We start from the raw sequence: 13,500 nt of genomic DNA, 5'->3' as shown, positions 1-13,500 counted from the left end.
CACAGAGCCTCAAGACTGATACTCAATTTTCATGAAATGATCAGGGTCAGACAGCTCAAGTTCAGAGTCACAGGGGTGGCTGAGAGGAAAAGGGCAGCCCTCTGCATCTGTGTCTCAACAGAGCCTGGTTGATGCTTTCTCACGTGGTTGTTGATGAGGTTTGAAATGCTTCCAATTTTGTCCTATTACAAAGTGCCGCAGTGTATAACCCTTAGCCTTTGGCGTATTCCAGCCCTTCTTCTCCACCTCAGGCCTGTGTCAGGTGGAACCCAGGCCAGGCTTCAGCCCTACCAGCCGCAGTGCAACCCAATGTGAGGGACCTGCAGGGAAGGGAGGGAGGGAACCAGGAGGGACCACCTCTAGGGACTCAGGGCGATATGGCTGCGGACATTTAGGAGTCCGAAAAAGGGGAAGATCTCCCCTGTGAAAGAGGCCTGGAAGGTGTAGATGTGCTTGTTGGTGATGGGGTCGAAGAAGATGACCTTCCCGCCGTCACGGTCCAGAAAGACGCCCACTTTGCTCAGATGAACGGGGATAGTCTCCTGGTTACTGCTGTCTGTGAACGGTTGGCATCCAGAGGCAGAGATCCTCAGCGCCCAGACATGGCTCTGACTCTGCAGCCCAGGTCCCAGCTCCGTGGCCACGCCCACCACGCAGGTCCCGCCCTTGGTCCCCTGGAGCTCCGCCTCCCAGACCTGGTGGCCAGAGGAGAGGCCCTGGGAGCCCCACACACAGTGGTAAGGGTAGAAGGGTCTGGGTTTTGACTGCTTATTCCCAGCGCCTCCACGGATGAGGTACAAAGACACTTTCTTTAGATCCTAGGACTGGGTGAGGTCTGGGTCAGCCGAGGCCACATTCAGGGTCACAGGGGCTGTAGAGATATAAAGAGAGGGGCAGCCTGGGGTCAAGTTGTCCGCTGCCCAGCTTTTGAGCTTTCCTTGATGCAGCGGGAGGGAGACGTTCTCTTCGATGTCCCAACCCAAGTCCCCAGGGAAGTCCTGTCCCTGACTCTCTGTTCTGAGAAGGGGTTTCATACAACCCAAGCTGGCCTAGAACTCGCTATGAACTTCTGATCCTTCAGCCTGCACATCCCAAGGGCTGGAACTGTAGGTGAGGGCCACCAGGCCCATGCTTCCCACATCAGCCCACTCTCCATCCCATCCTTAAAGCTAATCCTTGAATTTGCTAGGTGCTGTTCTGTGGGTGCAGAGGGGAGCTCTCCGTTGTGGTCGTGAGATCACTTCAGAAAGAGGCCCTGGTCTAAGACCATTCCATCCTCAACAATCAGACCTTGACAGATGAGGCCACGTCTCCCCCATTTCCCGTACTCCCTGGTCCTCATTTCTCAAGCAAGAGTTGGGTTCCTATGAGACGTCAAAGCTCAGCCTAATTTCTTGTTTAAAAAAAGATTTTATTTTTAGTTACCTGTATGTGTATGTCTGTGTGTGGGTATGAGTACATGTGACAGGAGATGACCTCAGAGTCCAGAAGAAGATGTCAAATCCCCTGGAGCTGGAGTTACAGGTGATTGTGAACCACCAGGGAACTGAACTCCAGTCCTCTGGAAGAGCGGTCCTCGCTCTTAACCGCTGAGCCGTCTCACCAGCCGTCAGCCTAATTTTCTAAAGTGGAATCATGAGGCCAGGTGCTTATCCCCAGACCTGATGACACAAAGCCTAGCAACCTGTGCTCCATCCTTGAAACCTACGTGGTGGAGGGAGAGAACCAACTCCTGCACGTTTTCTGCTGACCTCCACACACACATGCATTCAATAAAAAAAAATGTTAAAGTGGAGTCCCTCAAACACAGAATGATATGGAGCGGTGGAATACACAAAGAGGAGTTTTCAGAACCTGCCTGGCTCCAGCCTTTGATTATGGTCAGACACTGAATGACAATTCGTTAAGGCCTAGGGTGTCCCACTGCTTCCCTCAGAGGCTTGAGCAGAGCTGCCCCCGTCTCTGCTGAAGTCTAAGATGGGCTCATTCTGTCTCCTCACTGTGTCTCATTTCCATCTTGGCTGCAGTTCTAATGCTCCCTTGCTGCGTGAGGGGTTTGGAGAGACGGCTGAAGGAGGGAACGCTGAGTGGTCAGGGTCATGGGCATGGAGAGGGGCTTGGTCCACACCAGTCTTTCTCATCTCTGGTTCCCAGGCCTGCCTGAATTGCTGCCTAGGTAAGCAGTTGTGGGGGGTGGCGAGGCTCCAGAGGGAGACAGTAGTAGGGAATTCTTTATGCCACTAAACCCATGAGGAGAAGCCCAGCAATGCCCAGGATCCACAACCACCCTCTGAGTTGCCTCTTGAGGAAGGTGTTCGTCATCAGCCACGATGGTCCTGTAATTCCAGGACTTGGGAAGGTGAGGCTGGGGATTGCCATGAGTTTAACAACTGTCTGAGCTACAGGAGACCCTGTCTCAAAAAGAAACAGAAAAGAGGGCTAGAGAGATGGCTCAGCAGTTAAGAGCACAGGCTGCTCTTGCAGAAGACTTGGGTTTGACTCTCTGCCCCCACATGTCAGCTAACAACTATCTGTAACTCCAGTTCCAGGATCCAACACCATCTTCTGACCTTCTTGGGAATTGCATGACACGGGTGCACTCACACATGCAAGCAATACACATAAAACATCTGGTCAGGCACAGAGAACAGGTACCTGGGAGATGCCCAGTACTAGGAGACACATCTGGAGTGGAATCTCTACAACCAAGGCTCATGGAACATAGCAGAATAAGGGGTAGAGGGAGGGTTAAGGCACCCATCAACTCTCACCAGTGAGGCTGCCATGTACATCAGAGTGCGGTGCACACAGAAGGCCACAACTGGCCAAGTTTTGGAGAATAAGAGACTGTGGAGTGTAGGATGGGACTCCTATATGTAACCTCACCCACCACGGCTCAGGGATCATTGCAGAAGAGGAGGCAGAAAGATTGTAAGAGCCAGGGCTGGTTCATGAACACAGGGAGGTGGAGGCTTCCAGGCTACTGGAGGCTTGCTCCTGTGCTCCTGCGACAGTGGTGGCATCAAATGCAGGACCCATGTCAGCTCAATTAAACAAGGGCACGAAGAGGAAATGAGAAATAGGTGGCAGGTCAGCACTAGACTATTTGAGAACTGGTTGCTGCTGGGTGAGGGAGAGTATGACTTACATCCAACCACTGGATGGGCTGACTAGACTCCAGTGGACGCATTTACACTGAAGGACATTGGATACAAACACCTGAATGAATAGGACTCAGCGTGTATGGCAGAGTGCATAGGGTTGGGGGAGGGTGGGGAGGGGGAGACATGGATGGGAGAAGGGGGTCTGGATTTGAGTAGGAAATATATGAAATTTTAAAAGCTCAATAAAAAGTAAAAAATAAATAAATAAAATGCTTTTTTAAAAAGAGAAACAATAAACAGAAGGGAGACAGCGTCACTGTGCATGAGAACCTGAATTTGGATCCCCAGGACCCATGAAAAAAATGCTGGGTGTGGCACCGTCACTCCTGTAACCCCAGTTCTGGGTAGGCAGAGACGGGTGGATGGGCAGGGGACTCGACAGTGGAAAAGGACTGGTGGTTCAGTAAGAGACACTACCTCAAAAGGTCAGGTGTCGAACTGTAGAGGAAGATGCCCAAAGTGGACCTCTGACCTCTGTGCATACATATACACACATATAAACACATATATACTCATGAACACACATGCACATGTTACACACACATACAGAAAACAGCCAGAGAGAGAGAGAGAAAAGGAAAGAAGGGAGGGAGGGAAAGCCAGTCAGACCTCTGACCTCCACATACTCTGTGCCAACCCCCTCACATTAAGCACACACACACACACACATTGATGGTAATAATACATAATGAAAATTTTTAAAGGAGAGAAGAGAAAAAATAAAGGGAGCAAGAAAGAGATGTGGGGGGAGGAAGGGAGGACGCGGGGAGGGAGGGCGGAGGAGGTGGCAGGAAGGCACTGTCTCCAGGAGAGCAGTCACACCCCTCCCCTACCCTCCTGAATCTGGGAGGTGCTGACCCATCACCACCCTGAAGCTGTCACGGGCTCAAGGTCAGCTCCCTCCTAGGGAACCTCAGCTAAGAGACCCTGCTTTGCCCCAAGAGCCATGCTAAAGAACATTGTGGCCACTGTCCCCACGAAGGAGGCCCCAGAGGGGAAACAGAGTAGGGCTGGGCAAGGGGGACCCAGTTTGATTTATCTGTTGCTGTTGAGGCAGAAGGAGAGGAGGAGAGAGACAGCTCTTCCTGAAGTCTGCCCTGTCAGTGCTGGGGAAGGACAGAGCATGGTGACCTGCAGACCTCAGGGCCCCTCTCATCTTTCCAGGAAGACCAACATACCAGGCAGGACTCCTACCTGAAGCAGGCGAATCAGCATTATTTTCCCAATACAGGCAACTTTGGACTTGGAGAGAGAAAAAGGTTCTAGGTTAATACCCAGAGAGTACAAATCTGTGCTCCCTTAGCAATGTTATACGCTCCATAGAGATCATCCCCCACCCACTAGGAAGTCTAGAAACCATTCAGCCTGAGAGACGTCCCTCTCCTCCATGGAGTATCAGGGGCCTCACTATGAACTGCTGACAACCCCTAACTTGGAGGACAGTTGTGGGGTTCTGACAGGGGGTGTGGGTGCTCAGCTCATTGGAGACCCTTAGGCATAGCACTTCCGGTGTGACCACCAGGGGGCAGCACCACAGCAGCCCTGGCAGGAGAGGAAGCATTCTAAAGACAGACACTGTGTCCCTCACCATGACATCACACTGTTGAAACAATGGGCCTCAAAGAATGACAATCCCCAGGAACCCCACACTGAGGGAGGGGAGAGGCTGGACCCTGGTGCAGCCAGAGGAAGAACTTGCCTCCATGGGAGAGATCTCACAGGTTCTGACAGGTTATCAGAGCAGTGGAGGACAGAGAGCTGAGACAGTGATGGGTCAGCCTGGGCTTAGTTATAAAAGCCACTTGTCCTCTATTTAAAACTAAAGCTTATGTCATAACTTCGGAGAGGGATTGGGGGGATCACTGCAGCCCTTTGTTCTTCTTGAGGAACACTGACTAAATCTCCATTCTCTGCCTTTCACTATGACTTGTCTCTTTAATTGGTGTGCTAGGGACAGGTGGCTGAGCCTGACTTGGGGCTGCCATAGCTTAGGCTTTGCCCTAAGGACTCAGTAACAGAATCATCTCTGATGACATCATCACAGCTGTTATGACAGAGAGTCTCCAGTCCTCAGCTGTGCTGAGGTTGCTGGGCCCAGTAAGTCTGCTTATACTAGACTGAACTCCAACTGGGCCTTGTGCAATGAAGAAGTAAATTTGCCATCAATTTATAAATGTTAAAATGAATAGAACATTTATAAATTGACGGGTGTCACAATGCTATGATTACCTGAGTTTAAAATAATAAAACAGTCCTATAAGCCCATTCTTCACACACACTGGACCCTCCCCTGCCCTTAACAGGAGAATCTCCCCTTCGCCTGTCTCACTGTCCCCCAAACAGCAGGAAGCAGCCCAGGGACTCACAGCTCTCCATGTCCTCTGACTTTAAGCCTTTGGTGAAGGTGCCTTTATCTTGTTTCTCATCAGCCTCCAGGTTTTCTAGAGATAGAGGATGAAGGACACTGAGCAAGTTCACAGAGGTTAAAGAAGGAGCCAGGGCAACCAGTGAGGCAATGGTTTCAGATGCTGGGGAGGTGGGGACTGGGATTTTGCTCATATTCTCCTGGACCCAGAAGAGTCCAGACGTGGAGAGCTGCCGTGGGCTGCTGTGCAGTGGCTCTCCAGTGCAGCTCTGCCCAGGAATGCAGTGGGAGCCTCACATGTGAACATTTATTTTCAATTTTTCTAACTGCCGTTTTGTGGTTTTGTTTGGGGTTTTGTTGTTGTTGTTGTTGTTGTTGTTGTTTGCTTGTTTCGTTTTGTTATTTTGGTTTGTTGTTGGTGTTTTTAACAAGGTCTCCCTGTATCCCCAGATGGCCTAGAACACCTTCTAGAGACCAGGCTGGCCTCAGTCTCACAGAGATCCACCTGCCTCTGCATCCCAAGTGCTAGTATTAAAGGTGTATGCCACCATGCCCTGCCCTCTAGTGGTCATTTTGAAAAAGTCAAAGAAGAGCTGAACACGATGGCATCAGGAAGCTGAGGCAGGAGGATGACAAGTTTTAGGCCAGTCCACACTGCACAGTAAATTCCAGGCCAACATGAGCAACACACACTGTAACATTGTCTCCAAAGACAAGAAAAAGAAAAAGCAGAAAAGAAAAAAGTAAGATTAATCTTTCTGTGTACACACTCACACTGTGTACCCCTGGCTAGCCTAGAACTCACTATGTAGAACAGGCTGGCTTCTAACTCACATAGATCCACCGGCCTCTGCCTTCTGAGTGCTGGGGCTAAAGGCATGTGCCACCACACTTGGCCGCTGCTGGTTTGGTTTTCATTGCCGTGTTTTATGTTCTATTTACATTCTAAGGCTTGCATAGACCATGCGCATTCCTCACCTACAGCAGATGTGAAGGCTACAGTCTAGTGCCCAGTGGCCCCTGTGGTCAGCAGTTGCCAAAATGGCAAACATCCAGCCCCTGTCACCACCTGACAAACAGGACAAAGATGCTGTCACAGAAGGTGCTCTGGGGCTGGGGGTGTGGCTCGGTGGGAAGATGCTTGTTGTACGAGTACAAAGCCCTGGGTTCCAACCCAAGTACCACATACAATGCAAAAAACCCCTGTGACAGCACAGAGTGAGAGAGGCCTGATGACAGTGCTTCAAACTGCTCAGTGGACAGCCTGGCATTAGAGGGCTCAGGGGTAACCACTGACACCTGTGGGCTCAGCCAGTCCTGTGGGGTGATGGAGAGAATCCACAGGGCAGGCGAGCCCAGGAGGTGAGAGCCATCCCCTCACCTATGAATTTCTTCATGCTTTCTATGGTGGACTCATGTCGTGATCTTGCTTCATTGATTCTGTCCTCCAGGTCCTCAGGAACTGCGGTTGGGTTGATAAACTGAAATTCCTGACTCCTGTGAAGACATGGTGAGCTGAGTGGTGAGTCCAGGGAATGAAGTGCAGGGAAGAAGGGCCTGTGATGTGGATGTGTGGGATGGAGAGAGAGAGAGAGAGAGAGAGAGAGAGAGAGAGAGAGAGAGAGGTCTGGTGAGCTGGGTGCTTTGAAGACTGAACAAGGGATATGGGTGAGTGAGGGGGGCAGGAGGAGATGTGGACATGAGGATGGAGGTAGAGGCAGAGGGGAGAGGACAAGGAGGCAGGGAGGAGGGAACCAGGACGCTCCCAGTGAGCAAGAGGAGCACTCGGGGGCAGCTGGGAAAGAGCAGATGCTGAAGAGCTGGAAGCTGGACATGGGGGCTTTTCTCTTTACCCAGCAGGCCATGTGCTACTGTGCACAGCTGAGCCTTCCCCTCCTACAGCTGAACAGTTTAGAGTCAAGTTATAACAGTGGTGTGGGGAGGATGGAGTATGTTTACATGCATGTTGAATGTTGCATATATGAGTGAATCAGAAAGTACAGAGTACTTGGGATGCCCATCATACCTGCTCATGGTGACCTTGATGTCCTGGAAGAGAAAGAGAGCACAGCCTCAGAGCTGCCTGAGTCACAGGCACCAAGAGGAGGTTCAGACCCTACTGGGGGGGGGGATGAGATACCCCAATGTTCTTTCTCTCTCTCCATCCACCCTCCCAGCTTGAGAGCTGCTCCAAAAGGACCTGATTTGTCAGTAGATAAACAGTGGTTAGACCTCAAGAGGAACTGAGTGAGGAGAGAAAAGACCATTATGAAGATGAGCTTTGCCCCTGAGATGGAGCCAGGGAGCTCCCCTGGCAGGTCAGGAGGAGGGCAGGGTGGTTTGCAAGGTGCTTCTTTAAAGACACGAGGCAGGGGGTGCACTCCTGGGACCCCTGCACCTGACCTTCCTTTCTACAGGTTTTTTTTCTTCCTTCCTTTTTCTTTCTTTTTCCTTTTGTTTTTGTTTCAGAGACAGAGTCTCATATACCTCAGACTGGCTCAAATTCTCAATGTAGCAACGCTGGCCTTGAACTCCTGATCATCTTATCTGTGCCTCTTGAGTGCTGAGATTACAGGAGGGCACAATCGCATCAGCCCAAGGCTTAATTTTTCACTATTTTAAATCTAAGTTTAAAAGCTAGAGCAGTGTAAATCTCTTTCCATTAAACAACCTTCATTGACTCAGCAGGACTACATTTATCTCAAGGACTGAGGATTTAGCATCTGCATTGAGATATGCAAAACGTACATCAGAACCAAGAAACGCTCCAGACTGGAAAGAGCTCATCAATGTGTCTAAACAGGCTGGAAATAAATTATGGGACAGCGAGTTACATAAAATGTTGTGCCATAATTATTTTTATCTGTCTGGGCATGGTGACACATACCTTTAGTACCAGCACTCAGGAGGCAGAGGCAGGTGGATCTCTGTCAGTCTGAGGCCAGCCTGGTCTATGTAGAAAATTAGAAGCCAGCCTGGGCTATATGAGATCCTGGCATGATGGGCCATGTTATCTCAGGAAATTCCTTCCTGAGTTCACTCAGTTAACACAATATTCAAAGTTGATATCCTAGGTATGGGTCAGGAGATCTGCCATCTTTTGATCTACAGTTATGCTAGGATAATTGTGGTAGGACCAGGTCAAGTGGTGATTTCAGTTTACAAAATCAGATAGAGAACCCACAGAGCAACAAAATATCTCTGAGCATCCCGGGGTTACATTTCAAGGTATCCAGCCAGTGAGTGAAAGAAAGGAAACTTCAAATGGCCTAAGCTTACCAGGACATTATATAAGAACACAGTTACAAGAATATAACTTTCTTCCTTATCAATAGGGTCTCACTATGTAGTCTTAGCTAGCCTAGACACTGGTCACTATGTAGACCAGGCTGGTCTCTAACTCCCAGACATCCACCTGCCTCTGCCTCCCATGTGCTGGGATAAAAGGCACGTGCCTTTATGGCACGCCTTATATTTTGTTTTTTGTTTATGAGATGGAGTGTTCTCTGTAATCCAGGCTAGCCCTGAACTCTTGGTGATCCAGGGAATCCTACCACGTTTTGAGTGCTGAGATCACAGGTGAGCCACTATGCCCAGTTATGTGAGCGGGTTCTGCATCTTTGACCATGCTGGCCTTGAGCTAACAACAATCCTCCTGCCTCAGTGTTCCAAGCTCTGAGATTATCATAAGGGACTTTCGTGAGCTAAAGGAGAGTGGCAGTTGGAGGGCTGTTTCAGGAAAGGAGCCTGAGAGATCCCAGACAGGAGACTTTTATATCCTTGCAGGGGGTGGGGGCTGTGCCACATCACATGGTTTGGTTTAGGTGACACAGAGCACTGAGGAGCCAAGTACCATAAATTAGGAGCTGTGAGGCACAGCACAGCTTCTGAACCCTCAGTCCCAGAGAAAGAGCTGCAGGGGCCGTGGGCTGATTCCTCAGGCTGTGGGATCTGTGCTCTTAGATGACAGATTCTAAAAGGGCAGGCTCATCGTCTGACAGCTTTCAGCTGGACAGCCCTGGGCCAGAGGTCAGATCCCAGCAAGCAATCTCAGACCATCTGCTAGGTCGCCCACACTCTGTCCTGACACTGGGGTGGGTGGTACCTGTCTTCATACCTGCTCCGAAGGGACTCACCTGCAGTAGGTCCCTGGGTGCCATTTGCTGCTTGACCCTCAGGGACAGAGTGAGCTTCCTGAGGGAGCCCAGCTGCTCTGCAGTCACAGTGCTATACTGGTCCATCAGCTTGTCTCCTTCATTTTCCAGCCAGAGCAGCCTGGCCAGGAGGAAAATCTCCTTCTCCTTCAGGCTCTTCCTGAGGCGCTTGAACTCCTCACGGATCTTCAGTCTCTCTAGATGCACCCGAGCCTGTGGTCAAGGGCAGGGGACGCAGAGATGAGGTGGGCATGGGGAGGGTCCTCCAAGCCTCCTTCTGCCCACATTCGCTTTTTAATGGATTTCAAGCTTATACTGAGACCAGTGCAGAACAGTGCCATCCTGTGGGAGTGAGGGGGGAGGAGGGTGTACGTCAAAGCACTTTGTATGTTCACAGATTTAGGCTGAATGATCTTGATCATTTTACCTCCAAGGATGTGTATCAGACTCACATTTCAGCCACCTGTGCTGGTGCACACCTAAGTGATCGCAACATTTGTGAGGTGGGGGCAGGAGCATCAGAAGCACAAAACCAGCGCCAAGCTCAAGGCCAGCCTGGGCTACTTGAGGCCTGTCTCAAAAAGCAAACACCCCCAAAACCTTGGACGAGGATGCAGTTCCATTGGCAGAGTGATTGCTGAGCAGGCAGGAAGCCCTGGTCTCACCCTCAGGGGTGTATAAACCAGGCGTACCTTCCCAGACCTGTGACCCCAGCAATCAGGGGGAGGACCATGAGTTCAAGGCCATCCTTGGCTATGTGACAAATTCCAGGCCTGCTTGGGCTATAGAAGATCCTGTCTCAAAACAACAATGGAAAAAGAAAAAAGAAAAAAATAGCAAAAACCCAAAAGGAATAAAAGAAATTTCCAGAAGACTTTTCAGCTTAACAACTGCCTTCATATTAAATGTTCCTTGGACACACCACAAAACAAGCAAAAACAGGTGAAGGTGATGTCCCAGATGTTATCTTTTTATTTATTTTTATTTTATGTGTATGTGAGTATTTTGTCTACATGTAAGTATTTTGTGTGGTACGATGCCCACAAAGGCCAGAAATGGTTGCTAACCACCATCTGGGTGCCAGGAACCGAACATGGGTCCTCTGCAGGAGCAGCCATTGCTCTTAACCACTGAGCCATCTATCCAGCCCCATGTCCCAAGCTTTTTAAAAAATATATTTAATTATGTGTATATGTGTGTGTCTGTGTATGGGTATGGGTTTTGCATGTGTGAGTGCAGGTGCTGCCCCTGGAGTCCAGAAAAGTATGTCAGATCCCTTAGAGCTAGAGTTATAATCAGTTGTGAGCTGCCTGATGTAGGTGCTAGGTACTGACACGGGTGCTGGGGACTAAATTTGGGTTGTCTGTGAGAACAGTAGAAACTCTTAAGTGCTGAGCCATCTCTCCAGCCCCCACCATCTACCTTGTTGGAGGCAGTGTCTGTCTTGTTTCTATATGGCAAGCGAGCTGGCCTGTGAACCTCGGGTACTTCTCTTGTTTCCACTTCCCATCCTGCCGTAGAAATGCTGGGACTGAGGCTGAAGAGGTGGCTCAGAGGTTAAGAGCACTAACTGCTCTTGTTCAGGACCTGGGTTCGAATTCTAGCACCCACATGATGGCTAACAACAGTCCCAGTTCCAGGGAATCCAACTACCTCTTCTGATCTCCATGGGCACTGCATGACACGAGTACCCTTAGATACATGTAGGCAATACACTCATACACATTAATAATAATAATTAATAAATTAATAAGTAATTAATTCAATAAATAAATTTTTGGTCTTTTTGAGACAGTGCAGATGCTCAGACCAGGTGAGCTCCCTCCCACAGCCTGCGGTGGTGGAGTCCAGAACTGCAGTCCTGCTCCTCTGCTCAGCAACAGGAACTGCAGACAAGCCCTGCCTGGCACCTCCTCCCCCTCCACCCGGTGCACTCTGCCCTGTGCCACTCTGAGCAGGACTTTATCTGTGCTCAGTGTAATAAGGAATTCTAGGACCTTGGCAGACGTGTTTCTGCTGAGGAGCACGAGAGACGTGTTTCTTACCTTGAGGTCACCGATTGTGTCTTCTCCTCGCTTCTTCCCTTCCATGATTTCCTTCTCCTTCTGCCCCAAGAGCTTGAGCTGAGTCTCAATCTGCTCCTGTGGAGAGAGGGCGCTTTGGGAAGCCTCTGCCCCTCAAGGAGCCAGGGAACCTCTTTGGGTCCTGATCATCCTTAGTGGTCCCACTTATTCTCTCACGCTCGGGCTTGGGCTGATAGGAAGAAATTTGAAACTGTAGTGACCTAAGAAAAAGTAAGTGATGAAAGTTGTGATTTTTTTTTTTTTTTGGATGGGGGTTTGGTTTTTGTCAAGGACAGACTTACCCTCATCTGTCCTATTAAAATGTTAAAAAGATAGGTTTTGTATGTTCAACACAAAGGCAAGGTGAGGCCAGCCTAGGGATGCAGGGCAGTGGCCCAGCACTGGCTACCTAGATGTCCCAGGCTCTGGTGTTCATCCTCAGTAAGGTGCAGTGCTGGGAGAGGAAAATGATGCCTTGAAGGTCCCCAGTAAACCCAGAAGGAGCCTGGAGTTGAGTGACACCTTCTGGGTCAAAATTTGCATTCTTAAAAAACATTAGTACATTTAAATTCATTTTTGTGTGTGCCTGTGTACACAGGGGAGTGCCCCAGTGTGTGTGTGGAAGTCAGGGGGCACCATTCAGGGCTGGGTTCTCTCCTTCTACCTTGTGGGCCCCAGAGATGGAACTCACACTCTCCTTCCATGATCATGGGTCCTGGGCATCAGGTTCACTTAATGGCACCTGCTTTCATCTACAGATCATCTCACCAGTCCCCAAATTCCAATTGCAGCCATTCTCCCTCCTGCCCTGATTCCTGACTGGCATTTCCCGGAGCTGAGCTGCTGGAGCCCCCTGGGCCAGGGTATAAACTGCCCATTCAGGAGCAGGGAGTAGGGCATGGGTGCCAACCCAGTGGAGCAGGCAGCAGGACCCATGTCCCCAGGGAGCTCTCCTCTGTTGGGGAGGGCAGAGGTGGGTCCAGGGCCTACCTGGTAGTTCTGGGCAGCCTCTTCTATCAGGCTGACATTGTGACGTCTGTGGTTCTTGGAATCTCGACACACCAAACAGAGAAGCTCCCCATCCTTCTCACAGAAATAATGGAACTTTTCCCTGTGTTTCTTACATCTCAGCTCTCCATCTTCTGGTTGGAGGTCTGCAGGATCTATAGCTTGGATTTTCTGGGCAAGATTTGCCAGCAGCTTGTTGGGCCTAAACGTGCTCCTGTTCACGGAAGCCTTGCAGAGGGGACACAGGAGGGGGCCAGGGGATTTCCCAGCGTTACTGATGCATGCCAGGCAGAAATTGTGACCGCAGTCGATGGTGACAGGCTCCTTCAGGATCTCAATGCAGATGGGACAGGTCACCTCCTCCAGCAGCTCGCTGGCGATCTGTTTGCCAGCCATAATGGAAACCTGCTTCCAGAGATGGAAGTCCAGAAGTGCAGAGGGGACACTGCCTGTAGGAAGACAGAAGGAAACCAGAAGCAGAAGTCAAAGGGTCTCTCAGTTAGAGGGTCAGAGAAGGAGGAAAGGAAGAGGAGGCAGAGGAAAGGAATTACAGAGAGGAGGGAATACTCAAGTGTAGGAGATATGGTCAAGCAAGGAAAACAGATGGCCAGGCCTAGCCCACTTACCTCCCAGAAGGAAACAGATACCGTGAGTGCGTGTCCCTCATAAAACAGGGCTGGGCCTCCTGAACTTTGAATTAGTTAAAGGTATATACAGCAGTTGTCAGAGAACAGAAGGAGGGAACT

The 13,500-nt window shown here is 50.1% G+C and overlaps 1 pseudogene; it reads right to left on the bottom strand.

Moving 5' to 3' along the window:
- Positions 1-276: 276 nt before the first annotated feature.
- LOC103745652 lies at positions 277-13,150 on the bottom strand (annotated as a pseudogene).
- Between the last annotated feature and the right edge of the window lie 350 nt (positions 13,151-13,500).

The sequence above is a fragment of the Nannospalax galili genome, unplaced genomic scaffold (assembly GCF_000622305.1).
Source record: "Nannospalax galili isolate Female #2095 unplaced genomic scaffold, S.galili_v1.0 scaffold3244, whole genome shotgun sequence".
In the NCBI taxonomy this organism is placed as follows: domain Eukaryota; kingdom Metazoa; phylum Chordata; class Mammalia; order Rodentia; family Spalacidae; genus Nannospalax; species Nannospalax galili.
The sequence above is the reverse complement of the archived record's forward strand: the minus strand, read 5'-3'. Positions and strand labels throughout refer to the sequence as shown.